The following is a 10,901-nucleotide window of genomic DNA, read 5'->3' on the forward strand; positions in this document are numbered from 1 at the left end:
TCAATCGCAGTTATGGAAAGCCAGGAACATCAACATGTATTATGCATGTTAATTCAATATATTATCTTACTATGATGTATATTTATGTTTTCTTGAAAATTTGCTGTGCTTCTCTTTGTTTACAAAAGACATTGTGCAAATTTTCCTGTAGAAACTTTTGACACCGATGGATTTCCATAGAGTTACGATTGATTGGATCAATCGTAACTCTTTGTAAGACGGGATCCTGGTGTATGGGTTGTATCATGGAGCTATTAACACTGTGTTTATAGGGATAGGATAGCTCCATGGTTGTATACCCAATCTCTAATAGCTTCATGGTATACCATATATTGCGCATTTATTGAGTGAGTGAAGGGATTTCCGAACAAATAAGTACTACCTTCCAGATGAATGGGCCCTGGGTTTTCCCACGGTGGGTTTTCCCCGCGACTAGTGTATGGGGGAATCCCCGATAGTGATGTCATGGACCTTCGCTCGATCGCAAAGCAGTGCGCTTGTAGCGGCCATTTCTATACAGGAGCAAGCCAGGCCACAACCACCTCGCATGCTTGTGTGAGTGGCCACAACCACTGTGTAACATTAATGGTGGTCCCTTGAACTTGAAGCTAGTTCGAAAAGGAGTACCAGAAGAATGGAAAGAGGCAAGCTCTATCTACTCAACCTGATCTGACACTGTGACACTCACAAGAAAACGGTAAATTGTGCAATTTAGTTTTGAGAATGGAATGGAGATTGACCCATCATTGCACTAGCCACTAACTGTTAGTGCGAATTTCAATATAGCCTAGTAGTCCAGGAAAAATAAGGTTTGACCGCAAACAAATTGCAATAGAATTTTTTTCAACGCAATGCATTTCCATGAAGTCCCCAAAATGACATACTAAAAGTCCAGAAAAATCCATTTAGTGGAAAGATGTCTAATTTGCATATATCCAAAATGGCGGCTACCGTAAGAATTTTTTATGATTATTGATAGTAGTACAAACATTGTTCTGATCATAGCACTTTCAAAAATTATGATAAAAGCATGAAACTTTTACCAGTGTTATATCTTACCATAGGCTTCATTTTAAAATCAGAATACAAGTCATATTTGACCTCTAGAGGTCAATGACCTTAAGGTCAATGACCTCTAAATATAAGAAAATTGATGCTTTGCATCATTAATACATAATAAATATGGTTATAATGAAAACAAAATGATTCAATATTGACTTTCAAGGTATCTTGATATTTCAGAAAGAATTTGGTGGGTTTTAAGTCTTGACCTTTGACCCTGGAGAGCTGGAAAAGGTCAATGACCTTAACATCTTAGAATATTGACAAGTAGCATCTCTGATTTATGAACAAGTTTCTAGTGTAAAAATTGCAATACAATTAATTTGAGCACGATGCATTTCCATGGAGTCACCAAAATGACATACTAAAAGTCCAGAAAAATCCATGTTAGTGGAAATAGGTCTAATTTGCATAAATCAAAAATGGCGGCTATCGTAAGAATTTTTGATGGTTATTGATAGTAGTACAAACATTGTTCTGATCATAGCACTTTCAAAAATTATGATAAAAGCATGAAACTTTTACCAATGTTATATCTTAATTACCATAGGCTTCATTTTAAAATCAGAAGACAAGTCATATTTGACCTCCGCTGACCTCTAGAGGTCAATAAACTTAAGGTCAATGACCTCTAAATATCAGAAAATTTATGTTTTGCATCATTAGTACATAATAAATATGGTTATAATGAAAACAAAATGATTCAATATTGACTTTCAAGGTATCTTTATATTTTAGAAAGAATTTGGTGGGTCATAAATCTTGACCTTTGACCTTGGAGAGCTGGAAAAGGTCAATGACCTTAACATCTTATAATATTGACAAGTAGCATCTCCCATTTATGAACAGGCTTCTAGTGTAAAAATTGCAATTATTTGAGCACGATGTATTTCCATGAAGTTGCCAAAATGACATACTAAAAGTCCAGAAAAATCCATGTAGTGGAAAGACGTCTAATTTGCATGAATCCAAAATGGCGACCATCATGAAAACTTTTCATGATTATTAGTACAAGCACTGGTCTGATCATAGCACTTTTAAAAATTATTATTGAAGCATTGAACTTTCACCAGTGTTATATCTTACCATATGCTTCATTAAAAAAATTGGATGCAAGTCCGATTTGACATCCGCTGATCTCTAGAGGTCAAATACCTTAAGGTCAATGACCTCAAAAAAAAAAAATGATGTTTCGCATCATTAGCTCATGATAAAAATAGTAATAATGAAAACAAAATTATTCAATATTGACTTCCGAGGTATTCTGGTATTTTAGAAAGAATTTGGTGGGTTATAAACTTTGACCTTTGAAAACTGGAGAGCTAGAAAGGGTCAATGGCCTTAACATTTTGGAATATTGACGCTAAGCATATATGATAAACAGGCCTCAATGTGTAAAAATTGTAATACTATTTTTTCAACACATTGCATCTCCATGAAGTCTCCAAAATGATATACCAAAAGTCCAGAAAAATCCAAGTGGTGGAAAAGCGTCTTATTGGCATCAAAAGTGATCCAAAATGATTAATCGTAGTAGTACAAATACTGGTCTGATCATAACACTAAGAATATGATTAAAGCGTAAACTGTCATCACTGTTATATTTTATCATCTAGGTTTCATTTTAAAAATCGGATGCAATTTAGAATTGACCTGTGCTGAACTCTAGAGGCAATGATAATTGAAGTCGGAATATCATAACAATTTATGTTTTGCATCAAAACAATTCGTTAACTTATAAGGCCCCTTGATAAATGAGAAAATTTGCGAGTATTAAAAGTTGTGACCTTTGACCCTGAAACTTTCAAAGGTCAATTCGTTTAGAATATTAAACTTAACTAGTTTACTATGTGGATATCTTCCATGGGACCAGTCCAGTGGAGCCTTCACCTGGATATTGAAATTGAAGGAACAAAAAAGGGAAAAGGTAGCACGCTACGGTGACACCACTCTGAGTAAATGAAACATTTTGATCTGCCGCCCAGATGTTCATTTAATCATCTCCGATTTCTCGTCATGTCTGCATACGGAAAAAGATAAAATGGCAATATCTTAGATTTCGTCATGTCTACATCCTGTGTGAGAGATGATCAGATGGCAAGATCTTGGATCTCGTCATTTTTTTACATCCTGTGGGAGAGATGATCAGATCTAAGATATTGTCATCTTATCCTTTTCCCTAAGAGTTGTAGACATGACGAGATCCCAGATCTTGTCATCGATCATCTCTCTTACAGGATGTAGACATGACGAGATCCAAGATCTTGCCATCTGATCATATTTTCTAGAAAATGTAGACATGACGAGATCACAGATCTGGTCATCTCTTCTAAAAGATGTTGACATGATGAGATCCAAGATCTTGTCATCTGATCATCCCTCCCACAGGATGTAGACATGACAAGATCCAAGATCTTGCCATCTGATCATCTCTCACACAGGATGTAGACATGACGAGATCCAAGATTTCGTCATCTTATCTCTTTTCCTTAAGAGATGTAGACATGACGAGATGATTATATGAACATCTTAAGCTTCCATACTTCAGAATAGCTTGTCAGCCTGTTTAACAATGTGCTACACAGTCCTATCTCCCAGAAATTGTGAGGAATTAAGGCTGAAGTAATTCCTCAAACCTGGGAAAGATCCAAATGTGCCTAAAAGCTACAGGCCAATCACCCTTTTCTGATATCTCTACAAGCTACTTGAGCATCTCATCCTAAAAAAAATGGTCCCATTATAGAACAACATATCATATTCCTAGCCAGGCTGGTTTTTAACTTTGGAAATAATATACAGGCTAGGTTCTCAACCAGACTCAGTTCACTGGGGACTTCCGACTTGATACGGTAACTAACTAACGGGTGTAGAAAATTTTGTTGAATTAGCAGCTGCATCTGATACTGTGGTCTACTCGTACAACTATACAAATCATTGATGACATTCATCTGACCAAAGTCATCAAACTTCTACAAGAAAACAGACATCTCTTTATGGAGCTCAACAGGAAGACCAGCAGGCAAAGAATTCAAAAGAACTGACTCTCTCAGGGTAGTGTTCTTGCTTGAGTCCAGTCTTCAAACCCAAAGACCAAGGTTAGCTTATTTCATCCCCACAATCCTCATGCTTTGAGGAAACTCAAAACAACCTATGGTTTGAATTCCATTCCAGCACTGCGACCATGCAATATATCTTGGTGTCAACCTTGATCAGTCACATTTAGAGTGAAGGTGGAAAGTGAGGATCCATAATAACCTTCTCCGGAACTGACAAACTCCTCCACCAATACTCTGGTACAGAGTGAGCATGTGCTGTCTTGGACACATCTACCTCTAGACAACACTTGTGGGACTATCACAAATTATCTAAAGCCAAAACAATGTGAAGGGTCTGTATTTCCTGTCAGGTATTGCCCATCTGATATACGCAGACCAGTAGCTATACCACAGAGCTCTCAGCGAAGATATAACGTTCATCAAATCTATGATGCCAAACTAGCTGAAAAAGCCTAAAATCTAGGAAACATATTTTTAATTCTGTCCAACCACTGACAGAGTCACCATTACGCAAGTTATGGGAAGAGAAGTGCAGTGCCAACCAGCATCGTGGTAAGCTGCATCTCCCTTCTAATGAGCAACTACACCAGGTTACAATCTAGATGGGAAAACTTGCAAGTCTCTCGGGAAGTATACATAGATGATAAGTGCAAAAAATAATTGAGGCATTTCATATATCATTTCAATACCTCCCAATGCTCTAACCTCGGTCAGGAATGTACTAGCCAAAAAAGACATGGGACCCGTTTCATAAAGAGTTACAAATGTTGTAACATTGCCATTATGACAACTACCATGGTAACCTTGATTTCGATAGGCTGCTGAACCCTAATGCCATGGTAGTTGCCATAATGGCAAAGTTACTCTTTATGAAATGTGCCCCTAGAGTTACAAACGTACAGCTATACATATGATATAGTTTTGTTATTTTAAACAGACCATTTGGGTAAAGATTGCAGATCTCAACATTTTGACTACTGAGGAAAGTGAAAAGTCAATTACCTCAAAACATTATCATATCAACCAGTGATGCCGAGTAACAATATTTTTACATTTAAGGTCAAATTTCTTTAGAGATCCTCAAATTTCAAACACAAGTTGATATAACATGATGCTAATCAAGAACTTTGGATGCAAAACATCAATATTTTTAAGTCATTGGCCTTAAGGTCATTGTCCTCAAGAGGTCAGGAGAGGTCAAATCTGAATTGCATTGGAATTTTAAAATGAAGCCTATGGTGAAAGTTAAATGCTTTTATTATTTTTTTTTAAGTGAGAAAGTCAAAAAGGGGCCTAAGCTTTCGATCCTAACAGAATCTTCGTCGGAGGCAAAATGACACAAAAAAAATTTAAAGTGGTATGATCAGACCAGTGTTTTTACCATTATTTGTAAAAATGAAAAATTCTCACGATGGCCCCCATTTTGGATTTATGCAAAAACTAGATGTCTTTCCACAACATGGATTTTTCTGGACTCTTAGTATGCCATTTTGGAGACTTCATGGAAATGCATTGTGCTGAAATAAATTGTATTGTATTTTTTTTCACGAGAGGCCTGTTTATCATAAACCACTGATGCTAAGTATCAATATTGTAATATGTTAAGGTAATTGACCTTTTCCATTGCTCCAGGGTCAAAGGTCAACATTTATAATACACAAAATTCTTTCCAGAATATCAGGTTACCTTGAAATTCAATATTGAATAATAATTGTGTGTGCATTATTATTATATTTATCATGAGCTAATGATGCAAAACATTAATTTTCTGATATTTTGAGGTTGTTGACCTTGAGGTCATTGACCTCTAGAGGTCAGCAGAGGCCAAATCTGACTTGCATCCCAATTTTAAGACAAAGCCTATGGTAAGATATAACACTGGTGAAAGGTAAATGCTTTAATCATAACTTTTCAAAGTGCTATGATCAGACAAGTGTTTGTACTACTATAAGTAAACATTACTGAAAATTCTTGCGATGGCCGCCATTTTGGATTTATGCAAATAAGACGTCTTTCCACTACATGGATTTTAAAAACACTTTTAGTATGAAATTTTGGGGACCTCAAGGAAATGCATTGCAGTACAAAAATTATTGTGCAATTTGTTTGAGGTTGACCCCCTAAATCAGTATTTTTTCCTGGACTTTAAAGCTAACAAATTTTTCACAAATTTGGAATGAAATGTGGTTGCGTTTATTTTGATACACACTGTACAGCATGATATAGCCAGCGGGCGTGACTTTGACAGCCCCCTGAGAGGGGTAGGCATTAATGTACCAGCCTTTTTATGTAGCTGATAAAGAAAAGCCTAATCTTAACTAAGTGGTTAAAAAGCGCAGATAAATGCATACAATCTTTCACTACTGTACTGTACACGTTATACATATTAGTCTACGAAAATGTATACAAAAACGACATTTGTAAAATTTGAATATTCAACTTTGATACCTTATAAATTTGTTAAAAAGAATGACACCAATTTAGAATTGCATCCACATCATAATTGTATATCAATAAAGTTTTCTGAAACATTTCAAGGTAATTGCTTAATTTTTCTCAGATTTATGTAAAATCATGTATTTCCAAAATTTTCAATTTTTGGGAAAAAATGACAAAAATGCAGTTTTCTACTAAAAAATCTCAGCCAAATTATCTTTTTATCCCCTATAAATAGTACCAAATTGTAGGAAATTTATTTCTCTCTTATATGACACTAATTTTGTGGCAATTACATGTTCCATGTCAAAATCTATGTACGAAAATTCAAATTTTTTGAAAATTTGGCGGCCATTTTGGATTTATGCAAATTAGACGTCTTTCCACTACTGGGATTTTTCTGGACTTTTAGTATGTCATTTTGGGGACTTCAGGGAAATGCATTGTGGTAAAAAAAATTCTATTGCAATTTGTTTGCGGTTGACCCCCAAAATCAGTTATTTTTCCTGGACTATAGGGCCTCAACTTGCTCAAGTGATGTTCTTGCAAGGCTCCGCTCCACTTCACTACCACTACAATATGCGTACGGTAGTGTAGCGGTAGTGAAGTGGAGAAGTCGGGGTCGAACCTTGTTTTATTAGATATACAATGTTTTTTTATGGTTTCTTGTCAATTCGAGGGTGCTGATCTGAATGACGCCACTCTTGACTCTTGTAACCTTGAGCATTTTCCTGCAAATTGGCAAAATCCAATATGGCCGTCAAAATATGCAAATTACCCATGAAAATCATAAAATTGCCCACAAATTAAGTTGTGGAATATTTTGGTGCTTAAGTGCAAATTTTTGTGAAAATTACATGAATTTCATTTTACTTGTGAAACATTCTTCAAAGTTCAATGGTGGGCACCTTTGACTTGTAGCTTAGAAAAAAATTGAAATTTGCCCCATATCGAGTAGTAGTGAACTTAAACTTTTTTTGTCCATCATAATAAGTTATCCAGTTCCATCTAACAGATTTATGACTTAACTTTATCGCTCAAGTATTATTCATCTAATGCTGTAAATTTCAAGACAAGATATACATGGGAAAACACATTATTTGGCTACAAAGAAGGAAAACCTCCATATTCCATTTTAACATTTTAAGAAATGGAATATGTATACAACCATTTTGAATTGTTTGTGAATGTTCATTATTGTAAATTGTAGGCCTATAAATTATTTCAAATTGTCAAGTTATCTGTCAGATTCCATCATGGCCTTTATTTTTATTGTTGGTATTATTACTATTATTTCTGTTAGTATGTTATTAGTATTATCCTGTAGTATTGTAATATAGGAGTGGGCTATACAGTGTGTCCCACAAAAAACAAAACCGAGATTTATTGATGATTTATCATAGCTTAATCTCAAATACAATAGACAAATGACCTACCATTGTCAAGCTTAGATTCTCCTCTTTCATCTGAAATTACTGAGATTATTTCTCATTCACACATGAGTGAGCAAAATAGGGGATACCAAGAAGTTAGAGGAATAAAAGCAATATAGCTATATGAAGCTGCTTGCTACTGTTCAAGAGGTATCGTCAAATATCCAAGAACCACAAGATGATGAAATCTACTTTTGGGCTGAAAAAAGGCTATAAAAATTGGTAAATTTAAGTAAAATCACCTTTTAACTCTACAAATAATGGTTTAAAAGTACTAATTTGGGGAAAAACAAATTGCCTGCTCCCTAAAACATATGAATGGACACCAAAACCAAAGAAAAAGACCACCGAATAAAGAATTTGTGACAAAACATGTGATTTTGGGGGGTTTCGGCGGCCATTTTGGATTTTTGCTCAGCACACTTTTTTCTCGGACCCAAGACAAAAAATATTGTCATTTCATGTTGAGATACATTACAAGCAATAAAAAAAAGACTGTTCCCATATTGAAAAAACAAAAACAGTATTTTTGACCCATGTACATGTATAGCCCACTCCTAATTGTAACTAGATTTAGTGATTGCTTCTATTTGTTATGTTGATATAATGAAACACTTAATTATATAAAAATTGAAGCTTAGTGAGCTTGCAGCTTGGTTCATAATATTATTCATGTATAAGACTTGAAAATATTTTAAAGGACTGGTAAAGCTAAAAACTTTCTTTATTATAAATGCAGTGACAGACTGCACATTGAGGAATAATAAAATTTAAAAAAAAATCTTCCTCCGATTATGATTTTTCAAGTAGTGAAAAAATATATTTTCAAAAAAACAAAGACAAAAAAGGGTAGAAAGAAGAGTATTAAAAAGAGTATGTCAACTTGAGCTTGACATGGGTAAACACCTAATAGATGAGTACCAAACTAAAGCCAAAATGAACCTTAGTTGAACTTTTCTCTCTTCTGTATCTTTGCAGAGCAGGAGGATATCTGTGTTAAGAGTAGCTGGTCACCTGCAAGCTCAGTCTGAACCCATCCCATTTCATGTTTCCACCATGCCTAAGAACAGGGGATCACATCGAAATAGGAAGAGGCCTAAAGCATCTGCAAAGCATGGATCAACACAGTCAAAAGATGAGAACACTGAAGGACCCAGTACCGATCCCCAAGGGACACCGGGAAACAGAGAAGCTCTTCCTGTCATGGATGCAGCCACAGGTCGGTGTGAATAAACAAGAACTATTGATGAGATGAGAAAACATTCCTTATTCCATGATCACAAAATATTTACCTGTCTTTTGGTAATATTTTGCTTGTGGGGCTGCGAACTTAATACTGATAGTGTGAATTAATTAGAAGTACAATTTGATTTACCTGTGTAACATTGTGTCTTCTATAGTTTTTCACTTAATATGATCAAGATATATTGTTCATTTAGGTGTTGTGCCTGTATATCCATTAATTTATTATTTTTTTTTATGGAGGACACTATCAGAATGATAAAACAATTAGGTGATTCCGAGAGCAACAATCAGTAGCAGGGGATCTGTGTGCAATAGCTGACCTCTATATTGATCTTCTTTCCCTTAGCAATGACCAAAATGAGACTTAAAGGGGACGAGAGTCAAGAAGACAGTACCCTACTCCAAGGCAACAGTTCTCTCCCTGATCAACCCTCAGCTAGCGTCAGTGAAGTACAAAGGGATTTGCTGGATAGCTTACCAGGTATGTACATGTCCTTGATGGCCGATTCCACCCCAACACCAGGGTGAATTGAATAGATCTAGGAAAAAATCTAGACAGCAACAAAGCTTGTCTTTGGGTTTGGTAAAGGGTCAACAATGTGTATTAAAACCGTTTCAAAGTAGTCCCAAATACATGTACGTCTCAAATCCATCTCAGCAAAGTGAGATGCAGTACACGTCAGATGGAATGGAGCATCAATTCTTTGGTAATTATATACTCGCAATTTACCGACACCCCCCTCTCCCCTCGAATTTTTTAATGTACTCTAATGCTTTGAAATTTCTAAATTGCTTGCTCTCACTTGTGTATACCTACATGTATATGAAAATAAATACAGGATGAATGTTTTCAGACAACATAAATCAAACCATCAAAATAACCTACAGATCCCAAAACTTACAGCGATAGAGAAGAGTTGTAAATTCCCTTGAATTGAAAATGGCTGTCAAAGTGAGTAACCCATTAATATTTTATCATCTCTAACGGATAGTTTGTGTGTTTATACTGCATTTTGATAACCAAAATAAAAGAAGATTTAAAAAGTAGTGAAGAAAAAATGTCTTTATAATGATAAATAAATGTACAGTTCTCATACAGTGCATATCAATAAAACGTTAATACTAGGATAAAGTCTTCCACATTGAAAATTATACAACATATGGATATTTTTTCCCATATATCCTTAGGGTTTGGTTTCATCTATCAGATGAAAGTATATTTTTGATGTATTCTTATGCCTGGGTGAGCACTGTCCATTTTTGTAAAGCTCACAGAAATCGGTTGGCGCAGAAATGATGATTTTGACGCTCAGTGTGTCGATGGAAAACAGCAAAAAAAAGACCTAACTGCACTGAACATTTTGATCTTTTGGGAGACATTTCTGGTTAATGGAAATAAAAACAGATACAAATTAACTTTTTATAACGTTTTTTTTCTTCCCTAAATAAAAATTTTAAAGGTCAAGTCCACCCCAGAAAAATGTTGATTTGAATATATAGAGCAAAATTAAACTAGCAAAACGCTTAAAATTTCATCAAAATCGGATGTAAAATAAGAAAGTTGTGACATTTTAAAGTTTTGCTTATTTTTCACAAAACAGTGATATGCACAACTCAAATGAGACAGCCGATGATGCCCCTCACTCACTATTACTATTGTTTTTTTATT

The 10,901-nt window shown here is 35.1% G+C and overlaps 1 long non-coding RNA gene across 1 annotated transcript; it reads left to right on the forward strand.

Annotated features, from left to right (window-relative positions):
- Positions 1-206: 206 nt before the first annotated feature.
- On the forward strand, positions 207-10,564 carry LOC135153998 (uncharacterized). The gene is made up of 3 exons (XR_010293458.1): positions 207-697; positions 8,966-9,206; positions 9,579-10,564. It is a non-coding gene; the product is annotated as an uncharacterized LOC135153998 (long non-coding RNA).
- Positions 10,565-10,901: the final 337 nt, after the last annotated feature.

This window comes from Lytechinus pictus, chromosome 4, assembly GCF_037042905.1.
Source record: "Lytechinus pictus isolate F3 Inbred chromosome 4, Lp3.0, whole genome shotgun sequence".
NCBI classification, from domain to species: domain Eukaryota; kingdom Metazoa; phylum Echinodermata; class Echinoidea; order Temnopleuroida; family Toxopneustidae; genus Lytechinus; species Lytechinus pictus.